Raw genomic sequence first — 23,935 nt, forward strand, 5'->3', positions numbered from 1 at the left:
AGATAAAAAAGGGTTATGTAAAGGGTGTGGGACTAAAATGTAAAAAGGGCCCCCACAAATTAACATTACACTTATGGTTCAAAGTAACATATTTGATTTACTAAAAAGAAAAAAAAACATTTACTCCTGTTTTTCCTCGCCATGGACATGGAATCATTTTTTTGCTATGGGTTAATTAGAACTGTGCGACCTATAAGACAAATGAAAATGAAACGAAACCTAATTAATATTTACGTTTGATTTGCTCAGCCCACGTCCATCATATTTGGTGTGGATTTATTGGTTTATTTTATGGCAGTGGGCGGGACAGAGAGGTGCAATTCAGTCAGGTGAGCTTTCGATAATAGCTAGCTAATTGTAATCACAGGACGACAATGAATATGGCGGTAAAACACACAAAAAAAGAAAATATGTTTGGAGAGTGTATTTCATCTGGATTTTTTCGGTGATTTTTTAATGACTTTCCTGTCTATTCCTGACGATATTTTAATAGGTAATATAAAGTTAAGCAGTGCTGTGCCGCTATATAAAGCTTTGAAACAAAGATGGCGGCGTCGTGTCTCTTTCACTGAGGTAAAATGAGTTTATATTTAGACATTCGTATATTTCTGTTTATTACCAAAAATGGAAAGGCAGATTATTAAAAGACTACATAATTTGAACGTGTCTACATTTGTGTAATCATGTAAGGAAACACTTAATTCAAAGTTAAACCTTTTTTTCATTGAATAAGTGCGTTGATAAACAGTTAGGGACCGTCTCTAAAGTGCGACAACCAGGAAAAGTGAAAAGAATGAGGACGAACTGGGACGTGCACAACATTCACTCTGATTAACTATTCAAATCATTAAATGATTTTGTGATCAAATGGAATTAAAGCAGTAGATCCCAAACAACAATAACTGCAACAAGAAAATAACAACAAAACTAACCTTTTACAACATTAACTAATTGGCCATATATTTGTAATGAGCATGTAATAGATTTTTAAATCATAATTATTAATTCATAGTTTTATTTATTTATTTTTTATTCATAGTGTCTATGATGTCAGAAATTATCTGTAGATTTCATGTCATGTTTGGGTTGGAGCATGTTAAAATTCCTATACCGGTTTATAAATGAATGTTCAGTTTGTTAGATATATTTCTCTTTTACCTCTATATAGTAACAGTTTAAGCTTTCTGTAAGCCTTGATCACAATATACCGTGTGTAAACGAAGACTCTGGAGATAGGTGACTTTTTATGGAGCGTCATATGTTTTTTTGCCTTCTAAAATGCATTGCAACGCTCAGTCTATCTCAACTCTGCTCTTCTTCCCCCAGCCTGTGGATCACCTCAGTCTCGATTGGCTGAAATGCTAAATACCAACAAGTGATCTGCATGCTGACATCCTTCATGTGGTGAAGCCATTGTTACAGTGCAAGACTGAATCACAATGGTAAAAGTTGCCACAGGAGGTAATATAGGAGAATAAGCACTATCCACTTGATGGCCAGACTCACTTTTTCTATAGTGCTCTACTTACAGAGAGCTTTCTGCAGAAGTACAGCACAAGGCACTTTTCTCCTTTCACCTAGGACAAATGGCCTTCAGCTCTGTGTCAGTCTGCAGAACAAATGGTAGAGAAAGGTTAGCAGAGTGCAACAGGGCCTGCTGGACCAGATCGTGTGCCCCAGTAAACAGACTGGTACGGTAATAAAAAACGGCCCCCCCTTTAGTTGTGGGCTTTTTGATCCAAAGGTCAGGAGTTTAAATCCCAGCACTACCAGAGTGAATTTGCTGGACTTTTTAGCAAGGTCTCTAAACCTAACATTTAATGGGTGATGCTTTACTTTACTTCATTCAACCTACATAAACCCATTCTAACAATCTGCTGAGATCTTTTCAAAATATTCTCCAGAATTCAACTTTCATATGAAAACCCTGCACACATTCATTTCACTATAGAAATATGCATTATATATAATATATAAATACTTATGACCAGAATATTTTGGCACTGTAGTATGCTTCAGAACGTAGCAAAGGTCAAATGTACAGCGTATCTCCTGATTTATTTAGTTTTGTAATTCATCCAATTAAGTGAGAGTGAATGTGTGAGTGCTGCCATCTCATGGAGATAACCAGTAACAACACATGTTCATCTTGCTGTCTTTACATCAAAGGAAACATACATGCACAATCAATTTGCAAATGGTGTAGGACATATGATTTACTTACTGGAAAAACAAATAAGTTTGTATTTTAAGAGTCTGTGCCATCGATGGGTGGGGCGATGTATCCTTGAGGGCATAGTGTTATAGGAAAACTATCAACAATGGCTGTTGCTGCTATCAGCCCCTCTGTATGTTCTTATACCGCTGTGATTTATTAGATAATATCAAGATTTCGTTTTTGATGTTTTACAGGTCCTTCGCATTTCAGTCAAGTAATGATATTGCTAGTGCCTGTGTCTCATTCCCTTCTGTAAATTCATGCTGCCTTGTTCCTATGCTTTGTGTTTACAGTAGTTCTCCAGCCCTCTGTGTCTCACATAAGTTATGCTTTATCTAATTTTTACAGGGAACGCCTCCTCCATGTGGCTCACCAATAGATTGTTGGATGCAGCGACGTGTGTTCGGACCATTCTTTGCAACCTTTATTTGAGTTAAGTAGTTATCACTTATTTGTGGCTACATGTAATGATGCGGAACATCCACAAAACCAGTTTGTTCCTGATTTCCGAGTTGTCTTTTAATGATATGTGTCCCTTATATTATAGAACACAAATGTGTTTGTTACAAAGTGCTCACATTGGAGACTTCTTCCAAAAATCACTCTTTTGATTGAATATCTAATTCTAAAGCTGAGATTTGAACTATTGCCTGAACTACTATCAAAACTACTGTGTCAGAAACCGACTGAACATCTGATTAATTCGATTAGAGAATTGAGAGAACTGTTGTGATATAATTATTATTCAAGTTATTAGTAGTGCACTTAACTTAGGTAGACTCACACATTATTACTATTTGAATCCTTTAAAGGAAGCACTTCTTTAAATAACTGTTTCTCAGAAGTTACCCATCAACTCGCTTTCAAAATGAAGCGATAACAAGGAAAGAAGCAACATATTCAAAAGAAAAAGAAATTGCGATACACGCATGCGGCGCAGCAGCCAAATCCAATCAACACGGCTTGAATTCACTTTGCCTTTTTTAAAAAATTAATTAGATCAGAATAAATGCCACACACAATCAATTATTTCCATGTTCTTCCTTCAGCAGGGCGTAGAGCTCGTGTCACCTGAAGATACAGCAGCAAATTAAAACGGCACAATTAAAACAAGCGGGTGCCATGTACTCATTTATTTACTCATGACACTTGCGTCGAGCTTTTAATTACACAATTTGTAAAAATAGACAAAGGAGAATCAAAAGTGTGACTTTTTGTAGATGTATAGCACAGTAGTGTTGCAGTGATTTTAAAGTATTTTCTGCTTTTCTGCTAATGTTTGCTTTTATGCAAAAGTTAGAAGGTAATAATAATCAGCAACATCCAAGAGGTTACAAGAGTGTAGAATACATTTTGTTGCAGCCTTTTCGGTTATCTGAGATGAAAATCATTCACTGTGCACCTTATGTACTTCAGGATGATTTAACAGTGACACACTGAGCACTCAGGCTTTAAAGGATAGAGCATGTGAATTATGAATATTTAATATGCATAGTGATGAAAAAGCCCAAGGATCATACAGATACGTTCTAAGAGCATGTATTGTTTACCCATCAAATAAGCTGCAAAATAATACAAAATATGGATGATATAGTCCAAAAATGATGATTGCTGGAGTGGTAAAAAGAAAGATAGGATATTTATCCTTGTCACATATACACCGACCACGCATATCTTTATGGACACCGATCAGGCATAACTTTATGACCACCTGCCTAATATTGTGTTGGTCTCAATTTTTCTGCCAAAACATTCCAGACCCCTCAAGCATTAACATCTTCATAATAATGAGGTAATGTGTTATTCACCTGTTATAATGTCATAATGTTATGCCTGGTCGGTGACTTTTACAGCAAATTGAAGATGATCATAAGCTTTTGAGTTCACATCCGACCACTGCCAGGTTGCCACTCGTGGGCCCTTGGGCAAGGCCCTAAGCCCTCAAATGCTCAGTTGTGTAAATGAGATAAAGTCGGTTTGGATAAAGGGGTCTACCAAATGCCAGAATTTAAATTTTTTGGTGTTTTGGCTGCTAGATTATTGTGGTAAACTGCAGAAATGTCACCACATGCAAATTGAGGCACCTCCCACAATTTGGATCGGCTTGACAGGCACTTTTTCCGAACCATTCGGTCAACAAGCTGACCATTACAAACAGAAGTACAGTAAATAGGTCCTGCATAAATTACAGCTGTACACTGGGTCGTTGTTCCATGGTATTCTGCCTAGAAGACCAGCATTCTTGTGTCATCACTTTCCTGTCAAAAATGATGCTGTTGTTTTGCGGATAGTTTAATAACGCTGCTTGCCGAAGACCTGTGAGGCTTCTACATGATGTTTTGATGCGTAATGTTTTGATCCTCCCGTGAAATTGCACTGGGACCTCCAATTTGCTGTCTGTCCTCCTTAGAGTGGGTTTATGCCGTTCTGTGAAGAGAATAATCTACAGCGTTGCAGGATCTCTTCAATTCTTTTCCAAGTTTTTCACATAATAGCCTTCAATTCTCGAAACAGCGTTCGACTGATGTGTCTATTACGTCCTGCCTATTTTTAAGGCCATCATCGGCCCCATAAATGTTGCTGATGCTCCAGATTCTCATGCAGCCCAATAACCATCACAGCGATTTTATGCTGGTGATTATACGCCATATAAACAAACAAACAGAGAAAAATATCAGAGTTAGTTAAAGATTTTTCCCAGAAGACATCAAAAAACTGCTCTAGAAATAGGGCCATGATATTGCACAGCAACATTGTGGAGCACAAGAAAGTTCAGCGCCTACCTTATTTCCTCTTCATCTCACCACACTTTTAATAGCGCTATCAAATATACTTATGCAAATAACCCACCTCTTCCATCCATCAGGTGTGCTCCGGCTGATCCATGACTCATTTCATTTGTCCTTCGAAGAGCACCTCGCTTTCTCTGTCAGAGCTAATACACTCCATCTGGCCAAGTGTTAATCGACCAAATAAATACAATGACGCAGAGGGGAAGGGATGAGTACGTTCTAGACACAAGGTTTCAAATGAACAGGAGAAGGAACGATATGTTTCAATCTTTTCTTCCTCTCCTGAGCTCATAAAAATAATCAGTAATCTAGAAGAACGAGAGAAATGTGATTAGATTTCACTGAAGTTCCTATGAATGAAGCCGGCAGAAAAAAAAGTTTAACTTTGTTTCTAACTGCTCCACATGCATTGATTGATTTAGCTGAGTAATAAGGAAGCTGGGAAACAATTTATAAGCCTGTTAAGTTATTCTAGCATGCTGTAATTCTGGCAAATTGGATCTTTCAAAGGATTAGAAAAGCAAGAAAAACAATTCAAGGCATGTATTTATTTTTATTTTTTTTAGCAACTTTTATAATTTCCATAATTTCCAGACTATAAAGCACTATATATAAGACTATAAGACTATATATAAGCCGCACCCACTGAATTTTAAAAATATTTTTATTTTTAACATAAATAAGCCGCACCTGTCTACACTAATGTACTTTACACAGGCTTTAATGAAAGACACGTTACACACGGTGTAACGGGTGAAATATTTTGCGCTTCCTTTATGAGCATAGCGGTATTTTGGGAATAGCATGCCAGAAGCGAGCTCTCCCTTCACCCAGACTCAACACGTTACAACGGCTTGTATCTAAACAGTAGCCGATGAAGAAAGTCATTGCTCACTGTCTTCCTCCTTCCTTTCACAACTATTTCTTTTGGGAGTTTTTCTTTTGGCATCGTCGTGCGTTTAAAAAAAAGTTTTTTAAGTCTCCTGATGCCGTGCAGCTCAGAACACAGGTGAAGTGCATTTATTTGTTTCTGTTCGGAAATTTCATTGGTCTAATGTTATGGGGTTCAGTTTTTTGGCTTGAAGATTGTGAAACCGGGAAAAACCCAGGAAAAAATCTTAAATTAGCCGCTTCGTTGTTTAAGCCGCGGGGTTCAAAACATGGGAAAAAAGTAGCGGCTTATAGTCCGAAAAATACGGTATATATATATAATATATATAATACACACACACACACACACACACACACACACACACACACACACACACATACATACATACATACAAAGCTCTGACCTAGAATAATTAGCAAAGCTGAGTCTTTAATGCACAAATTTCCTTTTGAAAGCAGGAATTAAAACATTACATATTGGTCCTGGTCCTCTCTCCATTCCTCCAGTGTCTTTATGGCCTCCCACTGGCTCCCAGACATGACAGGTTGTAGTTTTATGAAGCTCCAAGGTGCTGTAAAACAGTTGTCCATTACAAACTTTTATAGTTATCATTTGAAAGCCTGGGGCTTGTTTAGAGAATTGATGGCAGCTTTACTGTCCAGGCAAACAGGTGTAGCTGTTTTGATGCTACCTAAGCATAGTAATTGAAGCAATCTCTAAGGCAAAGTATTTGATTTCAATAAACGCATTGAAACACTTTGATCTTACGTATTATGCTCGATGAATGAGGGGAAGCTTGATGGATATCTTTTTTCCCCTCAATTGTGCTTTTATCATCAACATACAACAGCATGATCATATATCAACATTTGATTCTTCAACAAGCCACCGTTTGCTTTGACAGCTTTGCACACTCTTGGCATTATATGTTAGCCTAATGTTAGCCTCACCTGGAGGGGTTTTCCAACAATCTTAAAGCGTTCCCAGAGGTCTTGAGTGCTTGTTGGCTGCTTTTTCTTCACTCTCCTGTCCAACTAATCACAAACCATATCAACATGCAGCCCTCCATTACTTTGCTTCACTGGAAACCACATATTCTCTTAAGTCTCTTAAGTGTTGTTCATCCGAAGTAACGGTTTCTTTGCCGCAATTAGACCATGAAGGCCTGACTCATACACTTTCCTGTGAACATTGGATGTTAAAATATGTCTGCCACTTGTGAAGCATTTGTGTAAATCGGTGGGTTCTGAGGCTGGTAATTCCAAAAAAACGTGTAGCACTCACTCCTGAGTAAGTGCAAATGTGCAGACATACATTATACACACATATATGTTTTCCAGATTTCTATAAATAATTAAATTACCTCAGTTCTTGGCCATGGAATTTGACTTTCTGAAAAAGTAGAAATGTTAATGTTTTTCAGGCTCTGCATAGATGTTTCATCACCCTGCTTGGAGAACATCAGTGTACATTATGTGTAGCCTGTTTTTAAATTAATGATGAAAGAGCTTCATGTACCGGTCATGTTTTGAGCTATCGCTGGTTGTTTTTTTTAGTCTTTTCATGCCCTGTTTCTCCGAAGACTGATAAAACAAGGCTTTGAAGTATCAAAGTTCCTCTCTTTCTCTTTCTTCTTCAGTCCTGTGGGAATGCACAAAGTCCTTTAATTTAATTGCAACAAGCAAGGAGAAAAATTAAAAAGTGCACACAGAGGATTTCACACTGTGCATTCTTTAAGGAAAGACCAACCCACAAGCAAGACAGAGCACCCGTATTTATTCCTCATGAACATTACTCGTTAATCTGTGATATATTTCGGTATATATTCTGGCCATGAGGCCGAGGGCTTATTTCTGTACGATATGGGTCGAAGGGCCTTATTGGAATGTCATTGTTACTCTTCATGGCACAACAACTTAAATTAGGATCGTTTATCATTCGGGAAAAAGTTGCGTCGGTGACATCTCTCACCAGGCGAGGGAGAATTATCACACCATGAAGTTGTTAGCCTGAAACGAGTGTGGCACACTCTGTCCTCTGAGATCACACTGAATCAAAGTGCCGGTTCAAGTCTGGGTCAGGCATAGTGACAGGGACCACCAGGCTCTCCTTTTTTTTTTTCTTTCTTGCAGTTCTTTCTTTCCTTTTTTTTTAATCCTCCCCCCACATTATTTATGTGTTAATTAATTAAGTAAAATTGAAAGACCTATATTTAAAGACAGATAACTTATTTAAAGACATTTCTTTTATTAGTTAATTATTTGATTAATCACATTATTTTAATTTAGAAATATTCATGTGGCTGTTTAGATCCATAATTAAGCTTTTTAAAATTTATTTATTTACTCGCCTTAACTACTTATGTTCTTTTTTTATTATTATTCGTCCAAGCAGCTAGTAAAGATCTGTATAATATTGGATGCCTTGTGCGTACTCTTACCAATTTGTGACAGCGAGGCCATGCTGGTCACTTAAGCATGCCGTGCAGCAAAGCGGCTAATAGCAGTCTGTCTCTCGCTGTCACATCAGCACAGTTCACCCTGATTAGTCTACGGAGGACAGCAGCTCAGCCCAGCCAAATTAGTGCTTATTTTTACAAACAGAAGAAGAAAAAGTGAACAGCTTTCACCTTTGTCACGTCTGTCTGTGTCGCATCTCTTAAGCAGGTCAACTGGAGCAAATCGAGCTTTGCTGAGAGCCATTACTGAGCCACCACTGGTGTGTATATTGGCAGTCTGATTGCGCAAACTTTCCACGCAGTGCTTACTTGCCCCAACCATTTTAACCATTTCTCCAAGACCTTTGCTATGATATCTGCATTGTAAACATGTAGGCCGGATTTGCTTGAGAAGGATCTAAGAGAGGCGTTTAGACATATAACAATCTGCTCTGCTGAATTCTGTTTAAAGGTGGGGTTGGATTTAGCATGTCTGTGCTGTAAGGCTGCTTTCTCTGATCACTAGCTGAAATAATCACACCTTCAGGGAGAACTAGTTTTGGTATTACCTATAGCCTCCCAATGGTTCTTTCAAACTTTAAAGCATTTTTCCAAAGCTTACGTTCAAAGCAAAATATCGTGAAAACATGAAACCATTCCATTCTTTTATAAGCAGGGTGAGTTTACAGTGCTTATTCTATGTTATATTTTGTACATTGCTCAATCCAGGTAAGACCCTAAAAGAACTTTGCAGTACAATATTTGTTAAACATTTCAACAGACAATTAATGAGCAGACTTGAAAAGAATGCCAAGGTCGTGACACATGACCAGCTCATCAAGAGCAAGATTATAAAACAGGTGACCACAATCAGGCAACACTGATGACATGACGAGTAGAGACAGGACTCGAATAGTATAAACAAAAGAACATGTAAACAAAAACACAAGTGCAATTTATTTGCGTTTAGAGAGAAATACAGTATTTAATCAATTTGTCATTGCTCATGACTTATTCAAATGACAAATCTGGTTTCTCTTCTCTTGGATTTATGTTTGGCTTCTTACTTCCTACTAGTACAAGGAAACCACGCAATCTACGAACAATTTTAATGCAAAAAAATATACTTTTATAACATATACTACATATTAAAGCAGTTGGATTGATCATAACCATCTTAAAATGTTTGCAGTCCCCAATAACATGCCCTAAATAACTCACTGGTGTGAGCCTCGTTAAGATTTCTAATCACTTAGGACAGCCAAGTTGTTAAGCCTTATTTAATTCATGAAAAACAAGCTCAAATTGCTCGAAACAAATTGAGAGCCAACAAAATTAGGAAAATGACTGAAACAAAAGCTCTTACACAGAGCCAAAGATGTGTATAAAATATCAGATTTGATTAAGCGTGAAACCCATTATTTATAAAAGGAAGAAATACAAACACGGAGAAAGATAAGTGAATATTCTAAAACAAGTCTTTGGCTGCAAAAAGAACAAAAGAAAAAGGTTACATCTGATTTATAATTAAACCTTTTTTTCTACATGCATTATATTAAGCGTTTTGCTGTTTCGTGATCATAAGGGAACGCGTGTAAAAACTTGCGCTAACTGTCACGGCAAAAGTAAGGTACTTTCGCCCCGGCTAACAACATTCGGACCATTTTCGCACACGTACCTGAGCAGCGATGTAGTTACAAATGATTTAACAGGTGAAGTAGTGCAATTTTGCTGAACGTACAAGGAAAAGCTGGAGGAAATTGCTCTTTGTTTCAAGCATCCAACTGTAACATTTTAATAGAGTATCTCAGCCACATCCTGACATCTAACCTTTGATTAAGCACATGTTCGCAGGCCCTCAGGAAAGGGATGCAGTCTATGCAAGTGCTTTAGCTTGGCTATCCATAGATCAGCGATATGACCGGACTGCCCACAGCGAACCCGGTCTTTACTGAATAATAAAGGGTGTCTTTTTTTTTTTGCAACCTATTGGAAACCATCGAATGCACTTATTTTTTCCCTCTGGTGCAACCACGAGCACCAAGATCTTAACGTTAAAGCTTTCTACCATGACAGGCAACAAGTTGACTACATTTAATAGCGTTTTCCTAAAGCAGCTGTCATTGCAGTGCAGGAATCTGCTTCAATCTCTAGGGCCCAAACCGCATCTCTCCCTACAACCAGTGCTCGAATTGAGGGGGGCTGGGGGGATCCAGGACCTCCCATTAGGCATTATTTTAGTAAATGGTCCTTGCATAATGAATATTAATACATTTGAATACAGCAATAGAGGGGTAAGGTATAGTTTGGGGGTACAAATTGAGTTTCACAACTGATTTGTTACACAGGTAAAAAAAACTGACATTGCTTAGTGAACTTGGACACATGGACAATAATTGTAGTAAATGTTGAATGTGTAAAATTTATAGAACCATGATATTTTTCTCCCGAACAAATATCTTTGGTCTGATGGAAGGAAAAGGGCACCGTATGAAACTGGCTCATTACAGGACATGCACTCTTGATTTGTACTGCTGTGCCCTAATGAAACAGCGAATGTTTTCCAGAAATAGCCTCATGTCTCTTTTTAAACTGTAATCTGGACAGAAGCCCAATATAATCTGCCATAATCATAGTAATTACGTTGAGGATCTCTCGGGAATCAAAGCGTGCGCGTGTGTGTTGGTGTAATGGATGGACCCCCCAACACTGAGGCTGTGTAGATAAATGAGGCTGCAGTCCTTCATCTCGCTGGTCTGGTTATTCTCCCTCCCACTGTGTTTCTCTGTATATATATATCTATATATATCTATATCTCCTTCTCTCTGTCTTATATCTCCTATGCCATCACACATCAGCCATCCCCAAGATGTTTCAATTACACGCCCACATACCTCAGCTACAGTGTCAAGTGTCCATGTGTACCACAGCACTGCTTTTTTACTGGCTTTGGGTCATACTTTATGCAGTAATACACACCCGAACATTCTGTATCTTCACCCAGGAGGTCAAAGCTACCATTTTGTCCAGCACCGCAATAAAAGCTTTGCGCATTACTCTCCCGCCGAAAAACGCCGCCGACGTTTCACTGACAGGTTATTGGTCCCGGCTGCGCACAAGCGTGAAAAACCTCGCTGAATCGATTCTCAAACGCGCCCGGGAACTTTTCTCATGCGCCGCATCAAAAACTCGATTTTAACCGCAGAGTGAAGATCTCAAGGTCATCATCCTCCCACTCACCTCCCAGAGGCACAAGCATATGCTCAGGGGTTCAGGTTCTAAAGCACGCTTGGCTTCGTCGTATCCAGCCCTCGAAAGACTGCCTCTTTTATGCGCTAAACGGTTTCAATTTAGGCTAAGAAGAGCAGTAGGTAATAGTAGATGGTGGTTCTTTATGCGTCCTCAATTATTCTCAGGTTGAACTTTGTGTAGACGAAAAACACTCGCGAGATACGAGGGCAGCATCAAAGCGCCTTTTTTTGTTCTGATCTGTGGGCATTCATTCAAGTGCGTCTCCTCTGTTAATGCACTTTAGCTTTTGAAAGGACCCCCAGTGCACTTGTGTACTTTTTTTGTGTTGCGCTGTGGTCATGTTACAGTGCTCAACTGCTATTCCACTACGCTTAGAATAAAAAACGGGCACATTGCAGTACATTTATTGCATGTTTTTTTTTTGGATCAGTCACAGTAGGAATTTGACATAGAATGTCAAGTCAGGGTTAAAATGTAATTTGAACAAAGGCAACACACGTGGTTGCCAGATTGAAGTAAAAACGTGATAGAGCAGCATTTATTAGAAAGTTAGATTTTTTTTTTCAGTTTCTCAGGGAGGTGGTTTTTATGTCTTTGTGTATAAATGCTTACACAATATCATGGCACCATTTTATGTAGCTCTTAATTAGACTTTCTTACTGTTAACACCCTAAAACTGGATGATTTTCCTATTACAGCTCATCCTGAATGTTCTCCATATAATAAAGCAATTTGCCATTGATCATCTTGAATCTATTTTGACTCGGCATGCCTTCAGTTATAGTATTTTTTTAGCTTGAAAGTATAAATCTAGTATTAATGTATTCAAATGTACTGATATTGTAGCAAGAACTACTGTCAGACTTGCTGTTATGGAAAATGAATCAATACCTTCTGGCCAAACTGAATTGAGGATTCAAGAACACTGATGTATGAAATGGAAAGAATGGGCCTAAATACAAGCAGAGTTCAACTAAAATGATCAATTATTTAATGCCCATCTGATGCCTATTAGACTATTTTACCCATTTGTTATGAAGGGCAGGTGCCATGTAGTTTAATGAATGCTGCTACTGTTATGATGAGTTTTAACAGATTGTCATAGACTAATCCCCCTGAATCACGTTTTTTCCACATTTTCAAGGATTAATTATTGAAATATTGTAGAAACTCCATCTTATTGCTTACTTTCAGCAGTCATTTCGAAATCAGCTGTTTTAACGTAGAAAACCTTGTTGTTTCATTTTACTTAAAGTATCGGGCGTTCCATTATTCCCCTGCAATTTCTTTTTTTAATAATAACAATAAATCCACCCAGGAGCAGTAGATTAACCCGTGCGGTTGGGTGGAGAAAGGCTATAAAGCGGAATTACAATCTGAAATTCAGCTGTCTTAAACAGTTTTCATGGTAAACATTAAACAGAAGCGCATTAATGAGATGCATGGTTAGAATGGATAACAATGGGAAGCATTAGCTTGTGTTGTAATTACTGCGCCGCAGCCAGTAAACATAATTCACGGCGAGCTTTTCAGGCTGTTAAAAGCGCAGCCTTTCGCTTTTGCCGAGATCTTCTTTCAGCATAGATCTGAAGGTCATGTTCTCGTTTTAAAACATATTTATCATTACGTGCACTCTGAACGCAGATTCAGCTTCGATAGCGTGGGGGTGCTTGAGAACTTGTTGTTTGTGCCTGAAGCCAATTAATTCATTCAAATATGTAAAGGAAAAGTAGGACATGTTTGTGAGGGTTTTATGTAAGAGAGTGTCAAAGTTAGATTTATTATTATTTTCTATTCGTTTGCTTGTAATAATGAGCTATCGTTTCTATAGCAACAGATGGCTCTGGTCTGGGTAGTAGGTGATACAGTTAAGTGTTTAGCTGTTTTTTGGAAGGAGTCTCCAGGATTAGCACTATTTCTAATAATAGGTCATGAAAAGCACAACCACGTATCCTATTAAAACAATGTCACCATAGGGGCATGTTTGGTTAGATCAAACCTGCTTCTATGATAACAGAACATATATATTCGCCATATAGAAGGTACTGAACAGAATCTTTGGGCTGCATGCTGCTTTTTTATTCCCAATCCAACAGCCAGAATAAAACTTAATAAATCTCTCCATTGAAATTAGGTTTTACTCAAGATATCTATTTAAACTTAAGAAAAAATGTTAACTCTGCTGGTCAAGGATCTGAATTCGTATCACAGCCAGAGAGCTTTATTTTTTCCCCTCTTAATTATAGGCTTCACCCTCCACTACTCAGATTAATTTGTTGATTGTAATCCTTACCTCACTGTGAACAAAAAACACCCACCAAATGTATCCACGTCCACCTACGTTTGATTAAACACAGACATTTCAGCATGGGTTTCCGACTGTAAAGGCCGCTCCAGCCTCAGCGTATTCTTTTTCCCCTTGCCCATCAGTCTCTTTCGTCCTCGTCCATTTGGGGGAGCCAACAAGCCATGGCTCAAGTGTTGAACCATGCTCAGATAGCAATCAGGCCCAGGAAGTGTGTTTTCTTTTCTTTTCTTTTCTCTTCTTTTTTCCCCCTTCTCAACCACCTCAGAGCCCTGGCCAGACAGTTATTGAAAACAGCGAAATTAAGATGCAGGCTGAGCTCTCAAAACCCAACAGTCAGTCTGTACTGATGCCCACACTAAAACAAAAAAAAAAAGAACATACAAGCGGGAAAAACAACTCCCTAACCAGTGGGATGGAATTAAATTTTGACGCGTTTTTAGGTGAATTTTTAACAATTACTAAAAGGAACCAGTGCATAATTGTATTGTATTTATAAAGCCTGTACCTTTTTGTACCTCACTCGTTTTTTTTTTTTCTTCTTTTTTTTTTGGTCAGACATGCTGACAGACACATGCATATATATATATATATATATATATATATATATATATATATATATATATATATATATATATATATATATATATATATATATATATATAACAGGTTGCCAAGTTACTTCTGAGTGGAATGCCTCTAAACATTACGTGCAGCCCGGAGACAACAGTGTCAGCATGACAGCATCTTTAAGAGGTTTCAAAGAGTGTTTACCAGCCAGCGGCAGGTTTTCATTTCTGAGTGCAGCGAGAACTCCTGATTCGCAGAAACAGTGTTTGTGCAGCTCCCGAAACAGCGAGCGTATAAGGAAGTGCGAAGACGCGGTGCCTAACTAGGGAGAAACACAGCAGGGCTGTGCTGTTTTAACATCGGCAAGCTCATTAAAGCCAAAATAAATAAAGCGAAATAAAAAGCTGATCTGTCATCAAGGCAAAGACGCAAAGAAACTCTGATACACTGCAGCCATTATTATTATTATAATCTGCGCAAATTTTGTATTAAAGATGTAAGTCATAGTGAAAGAATAGTGATTAAAGTATCACGAAATCTTGAGCCTTCTGCTTGAAGTCTAGCAGCCTTGCTCAAGGGCAAAACGAAGGCACAGAGAGCATGAGAATATCGCCAGCAGAGATTTACTGACTAACATGGCTTCAGAGCAATCAAAATGAGCTCTGTCTCTCCAATGTCTGTGTATGGCTCTCTCGTCCTCGCCGCATTTCAACACCCCGACTTCAAAGGCGTGCTGGCTCTTATACAATTATAGCAACTTCCCCCTACTTCCCGCATCCTCCTCATCCCGTCTGCTGTTTGTTTCAAAATTAAAGTTGCTCTCTTTCTTTCTTTTCTGGGCCAGTCCTTATTTAAAGTAAAAAACAGTGACCAACAGTGACCTAGTGACCAGATTATAGGAAAAAACCTAAAGAAAACGAGCCATTACAGAAATGAACCCAAACAAATTTAGAGAGAGGATTAATTGACACAGAAATCAAAGATATTCTTAATGTTGTCTTAATTATTCAAAAATAATAATAAAAAATAAATAAATAAATAAAGCACACTTACATTTGACTCTCGGTACAGTGATTCATGCTTTCATATTTGCAATGCTGATAACAATCAACACTGGAGACAAAGAGGAAATAACTGATTGTTTAGCGATTCTCCACACCAGATTAGTGCCTAGCCCGAACCCTCGCCTGTACACAGTTAGAGAAGAGTAATGAGTTTGGGTGGCATTGGGGGAATGGGAAGCATAAGGTTATTAAGATGGCAGTACAGATATGGATGCAGGCATCTTTTAAGCACCGAGACTGCACCTCGGTGACAAACAATGTAGGCGACCCAGCTAAAGAAATACAGCAGCTTTTGAAAACAAATATGAAGCAACACAAACAGCATCTGTTCTGTTAGTCTGGTGGTCAACAGCTAATAATGAACATAATGCTTCAGGATGCTTAGTGTATTAATGCAGGAAAAGTTTCAAGACATGAGTAACAGTGCACAGAGTTGCATCCAAAAGAATTACTTTTCAACTGTTTAATGGTAACTGATGCTGGGTGCACTATTTGAGATGGCACAAGGATGCGCTATAGGAAGGAGGCAAGCTTTTCTAATCCTGGGAATATTGCATCATGAAATTCATCAGGTTGTTATTTGAGGTAGTGTATAACACCACCTAATCTTTGTTGTAGACCAAGTACACTCCTTCATGGCAGTAGCATAATGTGATATCAAATAACGCATCATCCCTAAATACCAACCTGCAGAAATTGTTCAGGAGTAGGTTAAGGCGCAGGACAAAGATTTCACGTTGTTGAGTTGGCCACTAAATTCCCCACATCTCAATCCAATCAAACACCTGTGTGATGTGCTGGAAATGCAAGTCTGATCAAAAGATTCAGGACTTAAAAGATGTACTGATACCAGCTACCACATCACACCTTCACAGGTTTTGTTGAGCCCATGTTTTAATGGGTCAGCGCTGTTTTTCGGCACAGGGGAGTGCACAATATTAGTATGTATAAACAAAAAGCCCTCATGGAAAAAACTTCCAATCCTTTCCGAATCACTTAAATCCATGTGGCACACTGTGGTTTATTTTGATAAAACCAAGGTAGAACATTTTGTGTGTAATCCTTGAAAGCATGAAAGCAAGGCATCTGTGTACCCATAGAGAATCATACCTACAGTCAACCATGCTGTAGGCAGCATCATGCTATGGGGCTGCTTCTCTATACCTGAAACTAGGGCTCCAGTTAGAAAAGAGTGGAAAATGTATATCTCCAAATACCAAACTATTTTGCCAAAAAAAAAAAAAACCTCTCCAAATATAGAATTGAAGCCAACAAAATAATGTTTTCTTACTGTAAATTTATTTAGGTGTGTATGATTTATATATTCACTGCCTGTACATAACATTATGAAAACCTGCCTAATATTGTCCCCCTTATGCATTCAAAACAGTCCTGCCCTAGTCGAGCATTAACAGCATTACATTAGCTACAATACCCTGTCTGTCGCTGGTTCACCACTTTTCCTTCCTTAAAGCACTTTTGACAGATACTGACCACTGCAGACCAGGAACATCCCACAAGAGCTGCATTTTTGGAGTTGCTCTGACCCAGTCGTTTAGACCAGTGATCCCCAACCCCCGGGTCAATTGGTACCTGGCCGCACCGAAAGAATACATAACTTACATTATTTCCGTTTTATTTATTATCTGATTCTGAACGATGTTTTATTTTGGAAAATTACCAGATTCTTTCTGCCACATTTGTCTATGACTCACTCTTGATGCATGTCAAGATGCTTCCCTTGGTCACATGGCTTACCTCCATCCACTAACTTCTTAAAGGGGCTGCTCCGGCCGCTAACACATAATACATTACCGCTAAATTGAAACCCCCAGGCTAGCATAATGAACAAAAAACAACACAGTGGATTCACGTTTAATATTATATTTAGAAAATACCAGTATTTATGCCGGTCGTATTATTTTATTTTGTTGTATTTATCCGGTCCGTGAAAATATTGTCTGACATTAATCCGGTCAGTGGCGCAAAAAAGGTTGGGGACCGCTGGTCTAGACGTCACAATTTGGCACTTGTCGAACTCACTCAAATCCTCACGCTTGCCTGTTTTTCCTGCTTTTAACACATTAACTATAAGGTCAAAATGTTCACTTGTTGCCTAATATATCACACATAGTAACAAGTGTCATGATGAAAAGATATTCAGTGTTATTCACTCACAGGTCATAATGTTGTAATGCCATTATGTTACACCTGATTGGAGTATTTGAATAGGTATAAGGCTTGAAATGTTTGCTGATTGAGCTTTGTCACAAAAACAGCCTCGATTATATCAAGTTGGAGGTTGAAGGTGTTCATGCTGTATATTGCCTGACGATGTAAGCAAAAGTGGTGCTAATGGTAAATGACTTGGTCTCAACAGGTCTTTTTGATCATGAAGAACAAAAGTCTTTAGAATATTTGTCGAAATAGTAGTGGATAGTTGTGGCCAGGTGGCAAAGGCTGCTACTTGGAAGCTTGTAATGTCCCAGCAGTCCCAGCTGCATCCAACAAGTCTGGTTGGGTCGTCAAGAAAGACAACACTCTAAGGAATAAAAATGATATTACTCTGTACCTTTTCTTGTTGCTGGGGTGCTGCTGGGCCTAGGTGAGTATATTAATGGGACCTCCAATGATTTTTAAAGGTACACATGTCCAAGTAAAAGATAGAAACTAAGGATATGAAAGATCAGCAACATAGAAAGATAAAGGTCAGTACCTTTTTTGTTGTTACCAAAAACAGCAAATGTAAAATTTCCTATAAAATGTTTCAGCTGTCATCACTGCTTCATATTAACCTACATTTTCCATTTTTGTTTGCAGGCCAAAAGTCCTTTTTTCCATAGGAAAACAGCTACCATGACTACCATTAAGCCATTTCAAGAACAGTGACATTTTGCAGACAGTCTGTTTTCACATTGCAGGAAATAACCTCATCTGATAGCTTGGACATCTTCAATAGATATACACCCAGCATGTAATCTAAGGAAGTAGTTTACAGAAATTTTGGGGTTGGATGATGAAGCATGGTGCCGAACATAATTAATTTTTTCCCTTTCTAGCTCATAACTATGAAGTCCCAAGAATAATGACCCACCAATAGCTCTTAACCTTACCAACCTCCTTGAGCATACATCTCTTATATCTCTAGATGGAAAAGAAGCAGTAATTCCTTTTTTTTTTTTTTTTTTTTTTTTTTGTAATACATAATTTCCTGCAGGCGAACTTAAGGAAATAAAAAGTTATATTTTTCCTATGTTCTGAGCCTCAAGTCAAATCCTTGACCTCATCCAATAGCAGTGGTCCAGATGAGGCTTTTCATACACTATACCACATTAATAAGATTTTTCTTTTTTTTATTGCCCATGCCTTATATCTGGCTGTGACAGGAGATTATTACACAGTGGAGAGGACAGTTTATTATATCAAGCAAAAAAACCCAAACCAAAAAAGCAAAGAAAGCTCTCGGCATACAGTATTGTTTCCGAATTTGACAAGATAATAACTGTGTCGCAAGCTAGAAATGCATGTTTATTGCAAGAATACAAGGTATTAAAAATAAAGACACGGTTATGGTACGCCCTGACTCCAAGCCTGAGAATTCAGACTGGTGGATAAATCTTCTGAAAATAAACTTGTCACAATCAAGAAGGAGAGTGGAGTGCAGAAACTAATTAGAACGGTCTTTATTTTCCAGAGACGGGACGGTGAACTTTAATTCATGCTGGCTGGAGGAGGAGCAGATTCATTTATTTGGGTAATTGAGGATCCTGATTAGCTGTCTGCGACGGAGAGAGGAGGGAGAGAATGATTACTCTGAAATCCAAGCTGAGTAACAAACCCAATCTCCTTCTTCTACTTTCCCCTCATATTGCTCTTTTAATCTCAGCCAGCCATGGCTATTGAGAACGGAAGAGATATAGCGAGGAAGCGTTTTGCTAGTGAGGTATACAAAGCCGGCCTTTCTCTCTCTTTTTTTTTTGCGCAAGTATTTGATTTATATGTAACTATAAGGATACTCATGTGAAAGATCTTTACAGCTTGCCATGCATTATAGATTGACACCTCTGCAATGCTTACCTTTAAAGTCGGAGTCATAGAGGCATGAAAAAGATAGACACACACCCAGTATATACTACATAAAGCGTGTCTGACTCTCAGGAGACCTTTACTGACTGCTCACTAGGAACATCAGAATCAAGGTTGGTTTCTGAAACGGTGAGGTTGAAGAATCATGCAGCAGTGCAGTCATTTTTATTTTTATTTTTATGCAAGCTTTTTTTTTTTATACAGTATGTGTTCTCAAATCCCCAAGCAGCAAACAACTGAATAAAAAGGATATAAAAAATGATGGAAAGGGTCAGGTAGAAAAGGTAATGTGAACAAATGAATGAGGCCAGACCAAATATGAATAAGATTGTGTGTCAATAAAAAAATTTAATGTCGAAATATGGGAAACAAAGAGGATAACGGTTGACATAAACGTACGCAAAATAGCTCACAATGTTGTACCATTCGGCATCAGAAGTCTCAATTAGTTTAATGGAGTCCACCTGTGTGCAGTGGTTACAGCTGGAGAGCCTATCCAAATAAGCAAGGACAACCTGAATGAAGCATTAGGTTGGTAGCATCACCAGCTAAGCATTACAAAGCCTCCATCCTTAAGGACCTCGAATGTGTCCTAATGGTACACCTGGGCAGCAAGGAAAAGACCAGTTTGCTACCCTCATTGCTGGGAGTACAGTATTAAAAGATTTATTTATCTTCCATCATCCCAGGATAGGTCTTTTGGGGACTCCACATGATAACCAGCTAGGTTTGAAAATGAAATATCTCCTTGATTTGATGCTCGATCTTTGACCTTCTCCAAATATGCCTCTTTGGCTGCAGACTTTACCCATTTGGAACATGCATTGGATGAAAAGAGCCCCGAAGATGTAGCTTCTTTCCACTTTCACCCTTCTTGCTCAGATCCCTAAAGCTGTATCTCAGGAGGGGGGAAGGGACTATAAAAGTTATCAGAGGATTCTATCGCAGGCACTCCGTCTGGGGCCTGATGAGATTCTAACTGTCCTCTGTGAGAGACTCATAAAGCCTCCAGTACAGTTTAAAAGCCACAGTGGTATGGGACACCGATAACCAGGATACACCTTGGCTGTAATAACTTTAGCAAGATGCCTGACAGTAAGCCTGCAGATCAGAGAAGCGATATCCTGGAGGAGACTGTCACGCTGCCACGAAAGCGGCTCACTGTTTCACGGTGCTGGAATTGTGCTCTTCGTAACAGGTTGATGAATATCAGAACAAGGCTTACTCCGGGTTGCATCATGCAAACGGATGTCTTTGAAAGAGCATTTCCATGCAATCTGGAGAAGCCTATGACTTTATTATTCTGGGCTAAACTCATGTATTGTCCAATCACAGGCAGCATGAAGGATGACTTATGTAATCCGCTCAAGGCCTTTTTTTTTTTCTGTCAGTAAATCACTAAAGATTTATTCATGTTGAGACTGCAGTGCAATCCAGTCTACAATAAAAGAATAGGGGCAAATTAACTAAATAACAAAAAATAACAACCCCGAACAGGGGTTTGTGGAAAATTTTAGTTCCTGATGTGACCCAGTGTGAAGATTTCCTCATTTTTAAAAGTAGTTGAGATTTACGTTCACATATTAATTGAAGTCAGAGCAAAATCATCCAGTGCTAAAATAATTCATATGCATGTCATGATTTGGAGTAGTAACCACAATAGAAGAAAACAATCAGCATTTTGCAGCAGAAATCTGCACAATAATTCTTAAATCAAAGTGAACATAATTAATATAAATATATAAACTGGCTTAGGACTGAAGTTGCTATGCAAAGTTTTCCATTCAAGCTTCAATCAATTGATAACAATGATGGAACTATAATGAATGGACATACAGTATGGTGTCATGCAGAGGAGGATGGGTTCCCTTTTGAGTTCCTCAAAAGGTGTCTTCCTTATACAATCTAAGGGACTTTTTCCTTGGCACTGGCTTGCTTATTAGGCATAAAACTATAGGTACTAGTTTATGACACTAAATTTTATATTTGAGTTGCTTTGAAACAATGGCAATTGTGTACGATTACAAATAAAATTAAACTGAAGTGCACTGAAATCAGACAAATATAGGTTTCTTTAAGGTTTTACACCAACATGTTTTTTTTTTTAAAGAGAGAGTTCTGTTTAAAGCTGCAAAGAAAGTCAAAAAGTTCAGAACAGTAATCACCAAAAACAATCATCCAGTGCCGGAGCACTTTGGTCTCTACAATTGGCAAAGCACTAACTGCAAGGTGAGGAGAAATAAACTGCCTTTTCGCACCATCATGTTGCTCAGCAAAGCTACTAACAATGTTTTCTGTTCCATTAAAATCTAGCTTTAGGTTCTTGTTGAATTTCGTCTGGGATACAAGACAAAAGAGTAAGTTACTTAGACACTAACAACACTTTTACTCCCCCCACATATACACCACTTAAAGATAATTTCTATTGTTTTTGGTTTCATTCACAAAGCAACGGCTTTGTCTGTGCCGCAAATGCTCAATTAATTACTGTCAGCTCAGCTCTTTATCAAGAAAACCCTTGTCCTTTTTTTCCCCTCTTTTTCTTCGCTCACCAGCCTTCATGGCCTGGCCAGTGAAAAGCTCCTTTCATATGCCTCGCTCCCAGACTGACATTAATTACTGTATCGGTACTGTTTGCTCGGTCTACAGTCGCTGGGAGAAATCGGTCATTATGAACACTCATTATTCAAAGAAGTGCTTCCTCTGTTTGCACCATCACAACTGATTTCTTCTGATTGGCCTCTTGCACTCGCAGCCATGTGGACACTTTGCATTAAGCAGGACTGAATCTGGTGGCCTTGAGTGGCCATCGTGCAAATATAAAGCGTTCAAGGGTGGATATTTTTGCCACAGTGAGGCAGCGGAAGTCGGATACGAGCGCAAGCTGTTTATTAAGGAAGACAGTCCAAATTGGCAGGCAAAAAGGAAGTCTGACTGGCAAACAAGGCAATGAAGACAGATTACATTCATAGAAAAAACAAGGAATTGGATATTGGTTTTGAAATTAGGTCACACCTTAATTTGGATAGATCTGAAAATGTGTTTTCATTGTAAAATGCACTTCTTTATCTGAAAGCACTTTGTGTAAAATTATGCCTTTTTTTCTGTTAACAGTTGTGAACAATCTTTTTCACAAAAAATGCAGTCTGGAGGTTGTGCAAAGGCCACAACAAATGAACAACCTGTAGAATATAGCAAGCACGTGCATTGTCTACCGTCTTGATTCAATCATCTTGAATGGGACACGTGACTAAAAATGTTTTTTGAATTCATTTACAGGTTTAACATATTACTTACATGGAAATATAAAATTACATCTTTATAATATCTGCATAAAACAACAATTATCTTGTTGCAAGCGTAGAAATATTATTTTCTGTAATGTATGTAAAGTTGGATAGTGGCTCTTTAGGAGCAAAATGCACAGTAAATCAGTGTTATATTAATAAACATTTTTCCCCAGAACATTCTTGTGACTCAGTAGAAACCCTTTCACGGCCTGGCGGTTCAGGATCATTGGTTCAGAGCATCTAAGGTCATATGAAGTATAACATATATGATGTCATATGTTAATTATGATATAATTTGTAAGTGTGAATGCTGCAGTGAATACAATAAAACCTAAAACATTTATAAGCCAAGCTATAAAAGGTGTTAATAAAGGAACGAACCAGGTGTGTATGTGCTGTTATAGGAAAAGCAACACAGAGGCGGAGTCCCTGTTGCCAGGCTGAAGTAGATCATGGTGCATGGTGAGAAGTGCTTTATTCCTGTTGTACCACATCTAACTTGTTTTTTTTTTTTTTTGTAGAATTTAATGGTCATTTTTTGTAATTAAAGTATTAAGGAAAGACACATAATAGTTGTGTCTATTCATAGTTAAACAAGTTTAAGTTTCTCTTTCCCTCTCTTTTTGTTTCTGTTTTTTCTTTCTCTTTTTTCTTTCTTTGCAGTCTCTTTCCACCGTAAAATTCTCTGAGTGTATTGTTTCTAAAGAAACCATTTCAGCATTCATGAGGATTACGCTACAAGTGCAATATATAAAACTTTAGAACTGAATTTACAGTGACTCATGAATATAGCATTAATAACCCGTGCTGACAAAATGGCAGTGTAAAAAAAAAACCCACGAACCTCATAGTTCTTTTCTTCGTAGGTAGACTTTTAGTCTAGATTTAAAATAAATAATAAAAAGTTCTGACCTGCACTCATATGATCTAATAAAACTCCAGGATTTAATAGAAAATGCAATTTCTACATTCCAGAAACGTATCTCTGTAATAATAAAATAAAAAACTAAAAAAAGATTAATTACTCTG

The 23,935-nt window shown here is 38.1% G+C and overlaps 2 long non-coding RNA genes across 6 annotated transcripts; one reads left to right on the top strand and one right to left on the bottom strand.

Annotated features, from left to right (window-relative positions):
- The first annotated feature begins 250 nt into the window (after window positions 1-250).
- Window positions 251-22,440, top strand: LOC310722032. 5 transcript variants are annotated; one of them, XR_014532257.1, is made up of 7 exons: window positions 338-573; window positions 1,327-1,461; window positions 1,582-1,696; window positions 19,225-19,473; window positions 21,727-21,845; window positions 21,930-21,973; window positions 22,172-22,440. It is a non-coding gene; the product is annotated as an uncharacterized lncRNA (long non-coding RNA). The 5 variants fall into 5 exon arrangements; XR_014532256.1 differs by lacking the exons at window positions 338-573; window positions 1,582-1,696 and adding an exon at window positions 251-329 and having other exon boundaries at window positions 22,172-22,399; XR_014532258.1 differs by having other exon boundaries at window positions 1,327-1,696; window positions 22,172-22,435.
- LOC310722068 lies at window positions 19,519-23,935 on the bottom strand. The gene is made up of 2 exons (XR_014532297.1): window positions 23,825-23,935; window positions 19,519-23,713 (listed from the first exon to the last, which is right to left on the bottom strand). It is a non-coding gene; the product is annotated as an uncharacterized lncRNA (long non-coding RNA).

Source organism: Silurus aristotelis, assembly GCF_946808225.1.
Source record: "Silurus aristotelis genome assembly, chromosome: 28".
NCBI classification, from domain to species: Eukaryota; Metazoa; Chordata; class Actinopteri; order Siluriformes; family Siluridae; genus Silurus; species Silurus aristotelis.